General features: G+C 35.6%; 1 pseudogene; it reads left to right on the top strand.

The window, feature by feature from the left end:
* Positions 1-7,637: 7,637 nt before the first annotated feature.
* LOC149260341 (coatomer subunit zeta-2 pseudogene) lies at positions 7,638-8,401 on the top strand (annotated as a pseudogene).
* The last annotated feature ends 3,506 nt before the right edge of the window (positions 8,402-11,907 follow it).

Genomic DNA, 11,907 nt, shown 5'->3' with positions numbered 1-11,907 from the left:
AAGACATCGACCACAACAGAAAAATAGGAACCGATCTCCTACTAATGACTTCAGTTAATGATTCAACGGGATCTGCGCTCCAGTTTGTCGACCATCAGAGGATTTTTAGAGGGACGTTGTTCTATTTTAGAATAGATGAAACGCTCTTTTCTATTTTTGTAACTTCAGGTGAAACAACGCCCTTGTTTTGGGGTCGATCTGTTTTCTCCTAGGATAGTTTTATTTTAATGTATGAAAAATCATTTTGTGAGGGAGAGAAAAAAATTTCTGAGCGCTGGTGGAGAAAAACAGAGTTTCTATTATACAGTTTTGAGAGAGATTTTAATAAAAAATGCAGCTCTCACCCCTGAGATTCCTGTGGTATGAAATTTAACATTTGTGTCATCCTTTGTTTCATAGGTAGCCTGATATGTGTTCATTTCATTTCATGATCGTTTCCAATTGAACAAATGAAGTGTTAAGGTAGAATTCATATTTTGTATGCTCTGCCTTTAAGTTTGTTCATATTTAATGTTTTCTTCTGTTTGACAAGGATTCATCCTCTATGCCCTTGTCAGCTCCTCAGCAGTCTTGCCATTCCATTTAATCTCAATTTGATGTTAAACTTTCTTGCCTACCTTGCCTTAGGAGACAATCTGTGTTTTTGATTACATTTCTCTGTTCAAGCTGTTTCTTTGCCCCATGTAGCCCAGAAAAACCCCATCATTTTATTAAAAACCCCTTTTTTATCAATTTACTAGCCTAAAATCAGTTTCTTTTAAAGTCATCTCAGCCCCTTTTAGAAATTTTTTTGCTGAGATAGACTGGAGAGAGCCCTCTCCTGTCCTCATAGGGCTAGCTACGAGGCTGAGCTTGGTTTGATGTTACCTTGAGTTTTGCCTTCTTCAGCCTGAGGCAAATTCGAGTGTTAACAGCTTTGATATGGTGTGATGAACCAAAAGACAAGAAAATTTCCCAACCCAACATCCATGGAGATGAAGTGGAAGAGTGTCATGTTCAAAAGTGACTCATTGTAATTAATATGTGGATTCCCTTGTTTTCCCAATTTCCCTAACAATTTCTGGTGAGTAACTCTTTATTTTTTAACAAGATTAAGGAGGATAACATATTCTTAATGTGTGAGTTCATCCTTCAAATGAATCCCTCTGAGTATTTTTAATAAACCCTGAGAAGGAGTGGTCCGTTCCCATCATGTTCGATGATTCCATCATTGTTTTATGTTTTTACGAGTCAAGCAAATGTCTAACTTGGTTCCTTTTTCATGTTTAGATAGCTTGAAAAAGACGAGAAAAAGAAAGCTCCAAAGGTTCCTTTTCATAAATATCACATTGAGTCTGAAAAGGAAAAAAAATACTCAAGAGAACCTCTTAGCCATGTTCGACTAAAGTATTCATTTTTCATAAATAGTCTATCTCAGTCCAGAAAAGGGTTAAACTTATACAGAGTAGACGTATTTTCATTTACTTTAACGATTTCAAAAAGAAAAGTTCTCGGAAATATTTTCATATTTAGGGAGTCTGAAAAGAGATGAAAGAGGACTCCAAGGGGTTCCTTTTTCGTAAGTTTATAAAGCCCAAAAAAGTGATAAAAGCATGCTCTTTGGTCAAAATGATATGTTTCAATGCATACATCACTAAATCCATTAAAAATGTGTCAACCTTCTCAGAACACCACCAAAGGATTACAAATACATGTTTCATGATAAAATTGAATCATATTTAGGTCAAAATATTAAAATTTTAATAAAATAATAATGAAAATGGCCATAAAATAAGAAAAAGGTAATACATTTTTACCATTTCACATTTTACCTCTTGATGAGTGAGTTCTGAGTGTTTTTGCCCCCGATCTTCTACATCTGATTTTGACCAATATGGTGGACCATTTCAAACATCGTCACTTCTAGGTAGGAGCTGTGATCTTCCTCTTTGTTTTCATGTATAAATTTTTTCATTCCATGTAAAAATTTCTAGATTTTTTAGGGCCTTAGGGCTCTAATTTATTGCCCTAGGTCCAGTGCACCCCCATCAAGTCAAAAGGGGCACTGAATATGCTGAAATTTCATTGGGGAGGGTGTTGCATTTCTCTATCTCCCCTTAGGGGGGTGCATTGAGCACAATCCCAAACTTGTTTTGCTTGTTTCCTTCAAAATTTCTCTAGATTTTTGCATGAGGTTTGTCCTAATTATCTTTCTTTTAATGTTTCAGGTATCTACTAGAACAAAATGGCTTTAATATGGAGGGAAATAGAACACGAGGAACAATATTTAATTGCAACTAATGATCCTACCACTATACAGGATTTGAAATATTGTGGGCTCTTGAACTTCTTCTAGCTTCCTGGTATGAGGCAACACATGGAACTATTGAGGTATCTTATCTGCACATGAGACATTCAGGCTCAGGAATTCATACTTAGTGCACATTTCCTTGAAATACAGGTGGAAGATATATATGTCTTGACTGGTCTATCAAGGCAAGGTGCCAACATCTCCTTATTTGGTTTGATGAGGGGTGGAGAGGCGGTTAAAGATTACATCAGTGCACATTGTAGATCGAGATCTCATTCGATCAAGGATGTGGTCTGATTGCCTTTAAGAATGATCATATTTTCATTGATATATTGGTTGGTAGTGCAACTCTACATTTATCCATCAAATCTCATATGTAGTATGCTCTAGAGTGTATGGAGCTGACATTATTCAATTGGAGTGAGGGAGTACTGGTAAACATGAAGGAGCAGCAAACCAAAGCATAAGATGGATAGTTGAAGAACTTTGACTATGGTTTGATCTTGATTTATTTTTCCTTAGAGAGAATTCCATTGCTTAGGCCACATCATATCTCACTCGAGCCCGCATATGTGAGAGTGCCACAGATGAAAATTTGGGTGGATCTCATGTCTAGACACGCAGGTCTGTCATCGATAAGTTTCACACTAGTCTTCTTCAGATGGTTTCTTATGCAAATCATTATGATAGAGAATTATCCATATGCGGTTATGGATTTACGTAGAGACCTAGAGCTCATTATTCCTAATGGAAAGTGATGGGGACCCATAGGTAAAACTAGACCATTTTTTTTATCTTTTAAGTTTTACAATTTTATGTTTTTGTGATTTTTTGAGGTGTCTGAGACTAAACCATTGATTATTTCACATGTAGCTATTGGCCCATTTGACCTATGGGTTCTTCTTATCTTCATCATGCAGGAGACCCACAACAGGCACTAGCAATAGTATAGGTTGCTGCAGCAGGATGAGAGTTTCTACAGGATCTCAATTGTGGTCAAGACCCTTGTAGAAGTTGAGCGTCACATGGAGGAGTTGACCCATGGCATAGCTGAGACTATGGTCGATGAGTTTTCTATGAGACTGCATTAACATACTATTGGTGTGTCTGGCCGTCTTAGTCATCTATTGTGAAAGATGGCTCACGTAGTGTCTACGATGATTATTCTACTAGGAGGCTTATAGCCATATTTTGGTTGCATGTATATTTTAGGTCATGTGGCCAAATGTTTCTTAGGCACAAATTTTGTAAAACCAAAATTTGACAAATATCTATATCTATATATATATACAACTATATTCAATTTTTCTTATGGTTCTATTATCTTTTTCCATGTATGTGATGTGTATTGAATTTAATTTACATGTGTCGCAAATTTCTATCTAAAACATGATTATATAATGCATTTGTCAATGTGTTTAGATTTCTAGAAATGTGTTGATATTGGATGAAATCAAAGTATCTTTCTAGAAGACAAACCCTCAAGAAAATACGAAGCATAGTTGGACTCCTAACTGAATAGACATTAGTAAACTGTAGTACTACAAGTTCTGATTTGAGTATGATAACTATACGATAGATACCATGGGAAATAGCATCAGGCAATAGTTCAATCACTGTGTTATACTTAGTGATGTTATTTTTAGAAAAACCGATGCAAATCTCTTGTAAACTCACTAACTCACCATTCAAAGCATATATAGTCCATGCTACGAAAGAAAGGTTATGAGTAATATGACTAGCACCATCAGCATAACCAACATATGGTTGAGGGATGCGACACCTTCAAACCAAATGTAAATAGGATTAACATAAACCATGGGAAACTCCAAAGGGAACACACTACAAATATACTCAACACACTTATATACAACATGTACACAATGTACTACGCAAAAACTCAAACATAGTATTTCTTATTATAGAACCCATTTCTAGATTGTACCAAATGGAATTCCATCAAAATCAACAAGCTCATAGGCCCATTTAGCAAGAAAAAATTTGACAATGTATGGACCTAGCCACATTGGATCGAACTTCCCCGATCCTAATTTATCATAATCTTGGTCATATAACAAGACAAGGTCTCCTTCAGAGAAGACACGAGGCTTGAAACTCTTGTCATATTGTGCCTTGATATGTTTCTTAGAGGATACATTAGCCATCATGGCATAATACCAGGTTTCATCTAAGCATGTCATATGTAAGAGAAATTCCTCTTCCATGGAAGTGGCGGGTAGGAGTTCAATGAGAAGTTTAAGAGACATAATTTCACATTCATTCGGAAGGATTGCTTCTGGGACATAAACCAATTGGAAAGGTGTGAACCCAGTAGTAGTCCTAATGGAAGTTCTATATGCCCACAAGGAAGCATAAATGATCAAATTCCAGTCCGATTTATGGATCCCTATCATACGTTGAAGCATTGTTTTGAGAACTTTATTGATTTCCTCAACTTTCCCATTTTCCTAAGGGTAGTATGGAGTGGAATTATCATGGGAGAGTGTTGGGACTCAAAAATGTCATATTTTCATCCACCTTTTTCTTCACTATTCCTTACATTTCATCATCCCATTAACATTTTATCATATCATTTTCATACATACATTTGGGTTTCACCTTCTTATTTTCCATTTTATTCATTTTTGTATTACAAGTGAATTTATGATTAAATATTAGAAAAGATACATATTTTTATATATATCTCAAGAATATGTGAGTTTTGTGATGTGTAGGAAATATGTGAAGAATTAATATCTCCTCCACCATATTAAGGAGATAATTATGCAAGCCTATTCCTAAGGAGAAAATCATGGAGGATTTGGCTGGCATATCTTATCCAATTCCTAAGGAGAAAATCATGGAGGATTTGGTTGGCATATCTTATCCAAGATATGTGAGAGATTTATGGAGGATTCAAAGGGATCATATTTTGTAATAATGGGAAAGTAGTTAAAAATGCTTGAGAGATTTGTGGGATCATATCTTGTAATAATGGGAAATTAGTTGAGAGTGCTTGAGAGAATATTGGATATGTAATTATGAGAAGGTTATCTTCCTCATGTATATAAGAGAGTGTTCTCTCTTCATTTTAATAAGGAAGATGGATAATGAATAATAGAGAATGGAGATTAACTTTGATTCATATTATTTTATTGTTATGCTTTCATGATTTGTAATTTGGTTCTTGTAATATAATTTAAGATATTTTTATTGTTGTGAGCTCACATATGTTGTTTGTCATTCAATTCTTCACATGTTGTATTGCTTTTCCTTTAAGTAATTTCCTTCTTTCATAGTTAATGTTTCAATGCCTTCCAAGATTAATTTGATTTCAGTAATTTAGATTAAATTAGTTCCACTTTGGTCCTGCATATATAGTGCATGTGCCTCATAATTCTATGAACCTCGGATTGACAAATTAAATAGTTGGGAAAGTACTACAACAGAATTAAACGAACATAGTTTCACCCAACATTTTGGCGCCATTGCCGGGGATCGAACCCGGGTCACCCGCATGACAGGCGGGAATACTTACCACTATTTCAGTAAAAAAAAAAATTAGTGTGCTGATTTTTTTTGTTTTTAGAATCTCTTTCCACATGGTTTTATAATGAGTGTCAGCTTGGAACTACTCACTCAGATCCTTGCAGAAATCGGAATCTCTTCTTCCCTGGAAAAAGAGATCTTGACAAGAATTGACAGTTCAACTACTCCCCAAGAAATAAACAAAGATTCAACATATGAAGAATCCTGCATATCTGATGGCGAACAATCATTCGAACAAGAGATCGAGGAAGAAGAACAACAGATTGGAGTAGAAGAACAAGAGTTACAACATGATCTAAGTGAGAGAAATTGTTCTTATCAAAGCTTTATCGAACAATGGTTCCAGGTAAGTATTAGATTAGATTCGTCTTTTTATTTATTTTTAGTTGATTTGCAGTTACAACAACTAGACTCATTCACTTTCGAATATTTTCATCCATCATGTAAAAAATTGTTACTGGATATATTATTGTTATTGCTACATGAATGGCTTCATTGGAAGTTTTATTACACATAACTAATATTTTTAATTAGTATAGAGTAGGTAGGCTTTGATTTTAGTTTTTGCTTTCATTTTTAGTTTTGCTTTTACCTAGAATAAGTATGCTCTCCTCCGCGCATAGTGCGATCGCGAGGATTAGAAAATAGGGATGATTTAGACGACTAATTTCAGGAATAAATAAATGTTTTGCAATATGCTTCATCAAAAACATCTTTCAATATGAAAATCATTGTGTCCATTTAAAAAATTAAGTCCAGAGAAAGTTTAGTTTCTTTCTAAATTTTAGTTTTTCATTGATTAAAAAAAAAAAAAAAAATTAAAAATTAAAAATTAAAAACTAACCATTTTTGTTTTTGTAAAGATAGGGTTAATTTCATTTTTTAGACTTTTAATAAAAAAATAAAATAAAATAAAAAATAAAAAATAAATAAATTTCACTACCAACAATAAAACAAATCATATAAAAAATTTTAAACAACAAAATAAAAAAACAAATAACAATAAAACAATTGAAAAAAAACGCAAAGACAAATGCATAAGGCCGAGTGTTAAACCTACTACCAACGCAAACTTGAGGTCATGATCCTGTGAGTGCCATGTGTCCAAGGGTTGGGCTAACTCCCTGTCCTTCCCACCGAGCCCTTTAAACATTACAACTTGGTCACATTCATTATCTATAGGACCTGGGTTAAGCACCTTTTGCATTCGCGCTTGTCTGTTGGAGTCGTGTTATTTAAATGCAAATTGACCATGGCCTGGCACTTTTGCCTGTTGTCTCCCCTTGGCACCTTCAACCTTGAGCACTTAAACCTATGGTAACGGTGTGACTGAGTGCCAAAAAGGGAATTTTCCTGAGCTCCATGAATGCTATTGTTTAAAAACCTCTAGTCGACTTGTTATTCAACTTCAAAGAAATTTCGGACGCGATTGTGACCATCACACACTGGTATTAAGTAGTTTCATACACCTTCTCTTATGTCATGGTCACCTCCTCTCTCTCCACCATCGCAGCTCCTTCAGAAAGCACACAAAATCTGCAAAAATCCATAAGAAAATCGGGCTTTCTGAGAAAATCAAGCTTTTTGTCCACGAAGTGAGGAGGAGATAACAATTCGATTTTGCAGTTATTAATCCAAGAATGGAGGCGGCAGTTTAGCCAGATTTCAGCAACTAACTCCCGATTTCTCTGCATGCACAAATTTGATACATAATTGAAAGTATGGGCGTAGAAGGCAGAGGGATGCTTTTGGAAATGCTTTTGGGTAATTTGTCTGAACCGCCAGGCCTTGAATCCTCAATCCTTGCATTGGCGTCTCCCCGATCTTTGAAACGCAGAAAATGGAATCTTGTCCTTTGATCAAGAACATTTTGCTTCTAGATTCAGAGGGAAAACGGGTTGCAGTTAAGTACTATTCTGATGATTGGCCAACCCTTGCTTCAAAGCTAGCTTTTGAAAAATCTGTTCTTTCAAAAACTCAGAAGACAAATGCCCGAGCAGAAGTGGAAATTGGCATGTTCGATAGCTTTGTTGTCATCTATAAGTTCATCTCTGATCTACATTTCTATGTCACTGGTGGTGATGATGAGAATGAGCTTATTTTGGCTACAGTTCTTCAAGGCTTCTTTGATGTGGTTGCGCTTCTTCTCAGGAGCAATGTGGAGAAAAGAACAGCTCTTGAGAATTTAGATCTCATCCTTCTTTGTCTTGACAAGATTGTTGATGGGGGAATAATTCTGGAGACTGAAGCAAGTGTAATTGCTGGAAAAGTGGTGACCCATGGTGCTGATGGTGGAGGCGCACCCCTATATGAGTAGACTATATCTCAAGCACTTGCATCTGCATGGGAACATTTAGCAAGATCACTTCTAAAATAATCATTTGTTTAATCCTTCCTTGCATTTGAGTTTTGTCACCTTACTGGTGATCCTTGGCATGTGTGATGCTTGGTGGTTGTAGACATTGTTTGAATCTTATGCTCATCACTTTTCTAAATTGTAATTTTTCGGTGGAATTACCTGCCATTTTGTCTTCCATTCCAAGCTAATCCAAATTCAAATAACTAGGTTGGTTTCTTGATGCAAGCAGTCTCAAAAAATTTGAATATGGGAAAAAAAGAAGAAGTTAAATAACACTGCAACAAAAAATTAAATTCTGTCTTGACTTTTCATGTTTTGTGTTTTTGCATAAATTTTGAAAAGTTCAGGAAGTAGGATATGGTAGTTTGTGTACCTCTTAAGGGTCACAAATTTATATAAGCTTGTTTGCATAAATAAAAAAAATAAAAAATAAATAAATTGCCCTCATTCATTCATAAACTAACTACTTGTTCCCTAAGAAATACAAAAGCCTTTTCAAATGTTTTAAATCAATTTTCCTGCAAACCACTAAAAACATTTTGAAAAAGTATTGCACAATCAATGAGTACATTGCATGGGGACATGCAATATTTCTAGTTGGGGGGAAATAAAAGTATGTTGGATTTTTTTATATTTTTGTGGGCAAGAGTTAGGATGCATATACTAACAATTGAAATGAGATTGTGTTATGTGTAGGTCAACAAGAAGCTTATGCAGAAAGCTCAACATTCCAATGCGACACCCTTTTCATCCACAATTAGTGTAACTTCGAAAAATAATTAAAAAAATGGACATTTCATAAATTCTTGAAAATGAGCTAATTTGTTTTTGAGTCACTTCATACAGGAATGATCGATGGAGATGGCACAAAAAGGTGACAATTTTTATGCAGGAATGGTGCTAAGTGTTGAAGACAATCTAATGCAAAAGTGACTTTTCGAAATCACAATGAAACATGCATCATTGGATGCTTGAAGGAACTAATTCTTCACTGCACATATCATGACATTTTCCACTACACAAAAATCCTTTTGCGTCATGACTACTCACCTATTTTCTTCCAAACGCTTAGACCATCCTTATGTCGTAACCCATCTTCCATTACCTTATCTTTCACGACTTCATGCACGCCTATTTTTCTGAATCGCATACATTCCTTTATCCTTTTCAGTTTATTTTTGCCTTCTAGTTTTCCTTTTGAATAAAACTCATTCCCTTTCCATGATTACATTGCCTTGTTTTCCTCGCCATGCTGATCCACACTACTTGTCCGTGAGTTCTTTCCATCTATAGTCCTACCACATATTTTTGTACAAACTCGTGTTGACTGATGTGGGATTCCTTAAGGCCCACCTTTCAACAAGTCTTGCCCCATCGACATCAGCACCTTATCTGGGAAATAGACTAGAGTTCCTTTTGAGTACCTAGAGGCTTGCATGCCTTAATGGCAAGTTCTCTCGCTGACGATCATGGGAATACATCAATGTTCCTTGATCTTCAGATCTTACAAGTGGCTCGACCTCGACACATCCATTTGCACTTTGCAAGATGTACTCCGGTACCTTGGCACTCATTGACATCAATGGTGAGTTGCCTCGCATTGGTTAACGGCATGCATCAATGGCCGGTAATCCAATGATTTCTTTTCATGCTCGACATCAACACATTATTTCGCATGATTAGAATTGTACCAAGAAGTTTAGTAGCAGATGAAGACTATACACTTTTTCACGACTCCCTCAGCAGTTACAGCAGCATGAATTCTGATCTATGAGAGTATCACAGTTCCACTTTCAGCGTTTATCTTTTCCATGATTCAGCATCAGCAGTTCAGATTCCTTCATTTCCCAGGATCCAGGACAACAACATCAGTCACATTTTCTTGATCCAGCAGCAGCAGTAGTTAAATTCCTATTCCATAATTCATCATTCTTGGGTAAGTAGAATGTTGTTTTCTAATCTTTAATCATGCAATTCCTTATATGCTAACTTGAATATTTTGGAAAATTCCCTCACCATGCTACATTTCCTTTCATGAGCCATGTCAAGTTGCATGAGGACATGCAACAAAGTCAGTTGAGGGGGGGAGAACTATATTCACTACATATTCACTTCCATGATTCCATTTCTTCACCACTATCACTCCATTTACCATTCACCAACATTTATTTTCCAATGATACTTTGTTGCACTTTGCTTCATACGCAATATTGGCATGCTTCATTAATATTACAAAAGGGCTTTCTTATGCACATTATGATTTCCAGTGAGTGTTTACATTATTATTGAAGAAAAGAGAACAAAAAATGAAATGAATGTTGTTAACACAAGAACCAACATTCTTTGTATTCATGGTTGTCACACAAGAACCAACCATAAGAAAATGAAAATTGTTACTCATGTCTTTCACATATCCTGGAAACATTCATTATTAAAATACATCATCATGTAAAGCCAAAGTTCAAAATGCCAAATGTTCTTAAAGAGACCCATGCATGGTTGCATGAGGACATGCAACAAGTTTAGTTGGGGAGGATGTTGGGACTCAGAAATGTCATATTTTCATCCACCTTTTTCTTCACTATTCCTTACATTTCATCATCCCATTAACCTTTTATCATATCATTTTCATACATACATTTGGGTTTCACCTTCTTATTCTCCATTTTATTCATTTTTGTCTTACAAGTGAATTTATGATTAAATATTGGAAAAGATACATATTTTTATATATATCTCAAGAATATGTGAGTTTTGTGATGTGTAGGAAATATGTGAAGAATTAATATCTCCTCCACCATAATAAGGAGATAATTATGCAAGATATTCCTAAGGAGAAAATCATGGAGGATTTGGTTGGCATATCTTATCCAAGATATGTGAGAGATTTATGGAGGATTCAAAGGGATCATATTTTGTAATAATGGGAAAGTAGTTAAAAATGCTTGAGAGATTTGTGGGATCATATCTTGTAATAATGGGAAATTAGTTGAGAGTGCTTGAGAGAATATTGGATATGTAATTATGAGAAGGTTATCTTCCTCATGTATATAAGAGAGTGCTCTCTCTTCATTTTAATAAGGAAGAATGTGTTAGCACTTGAAATTTCACCTCAGGCTGAGAAAGGTAAACCTCAAGGCAACATCAAACCACTTAGCCTCGTAGCTATCCCTACGGGGCAGGAGAGGGCTCTCTCCGGTCTATCTCGGTAAAGATCTTCAATTGGTGAGATGACCAATAGGGTAACACTGATTTTAGGCTAGTAAACTGATCAAAAGCGTTGATTTAGGGTTTTTAGAGTTTTTGGTGGCAAATTGAGGAGATGGCAATTTTGGGTGCGGGGATTGGACACAGTTTCTGCAGGGGGTTCTTTGGGGCGAGATAGGAGACAATATTGATGCCTTAGATTGAGGTGAATGGATGAGAAATACAGGTGAGGAGCTAAGGAGAGCAAACAATAACTTTGAATTCTCCTTAAACAGTTGAAAACATTGATATTAAGCAAACTTAAAAGCAGAGCATGACAGTCATGAGTTCTACTTTAACACTTCATTTGCCTAATGTGCAGAAGGAAAAGTAAGGAAATGATTCACATAACACACTTACAAGTACAAAGAGAAACAAATCATCAATACATGTGACCACAAGAATCCCAAAAAGGACTGCAAAACCCTGGTCTTCCTTAGCCAAAAATTGCAGAGATACAGTG

Source organism: Pinus tabuliformis, chromosome 6 (genome assembly GCF_031772625.1).
Source record: "Pinus tabuliformis cultivar Carrire ecotype Pingquan chromosome 6, CPIR1, whole genome shotgun sequence".
Taxonomy (NCBI): Eukaryota; Viridiplantae; Streptophyta; class Pinopsida; order Pinales; family Pinaceae; genus Pinus; species Pinus tabuliformis.
The sequence above is the reverse complement of the archived record's forward strand: the minus strand, read 5'-3'. Positions and strand labels throughout refer to the sequence as shown.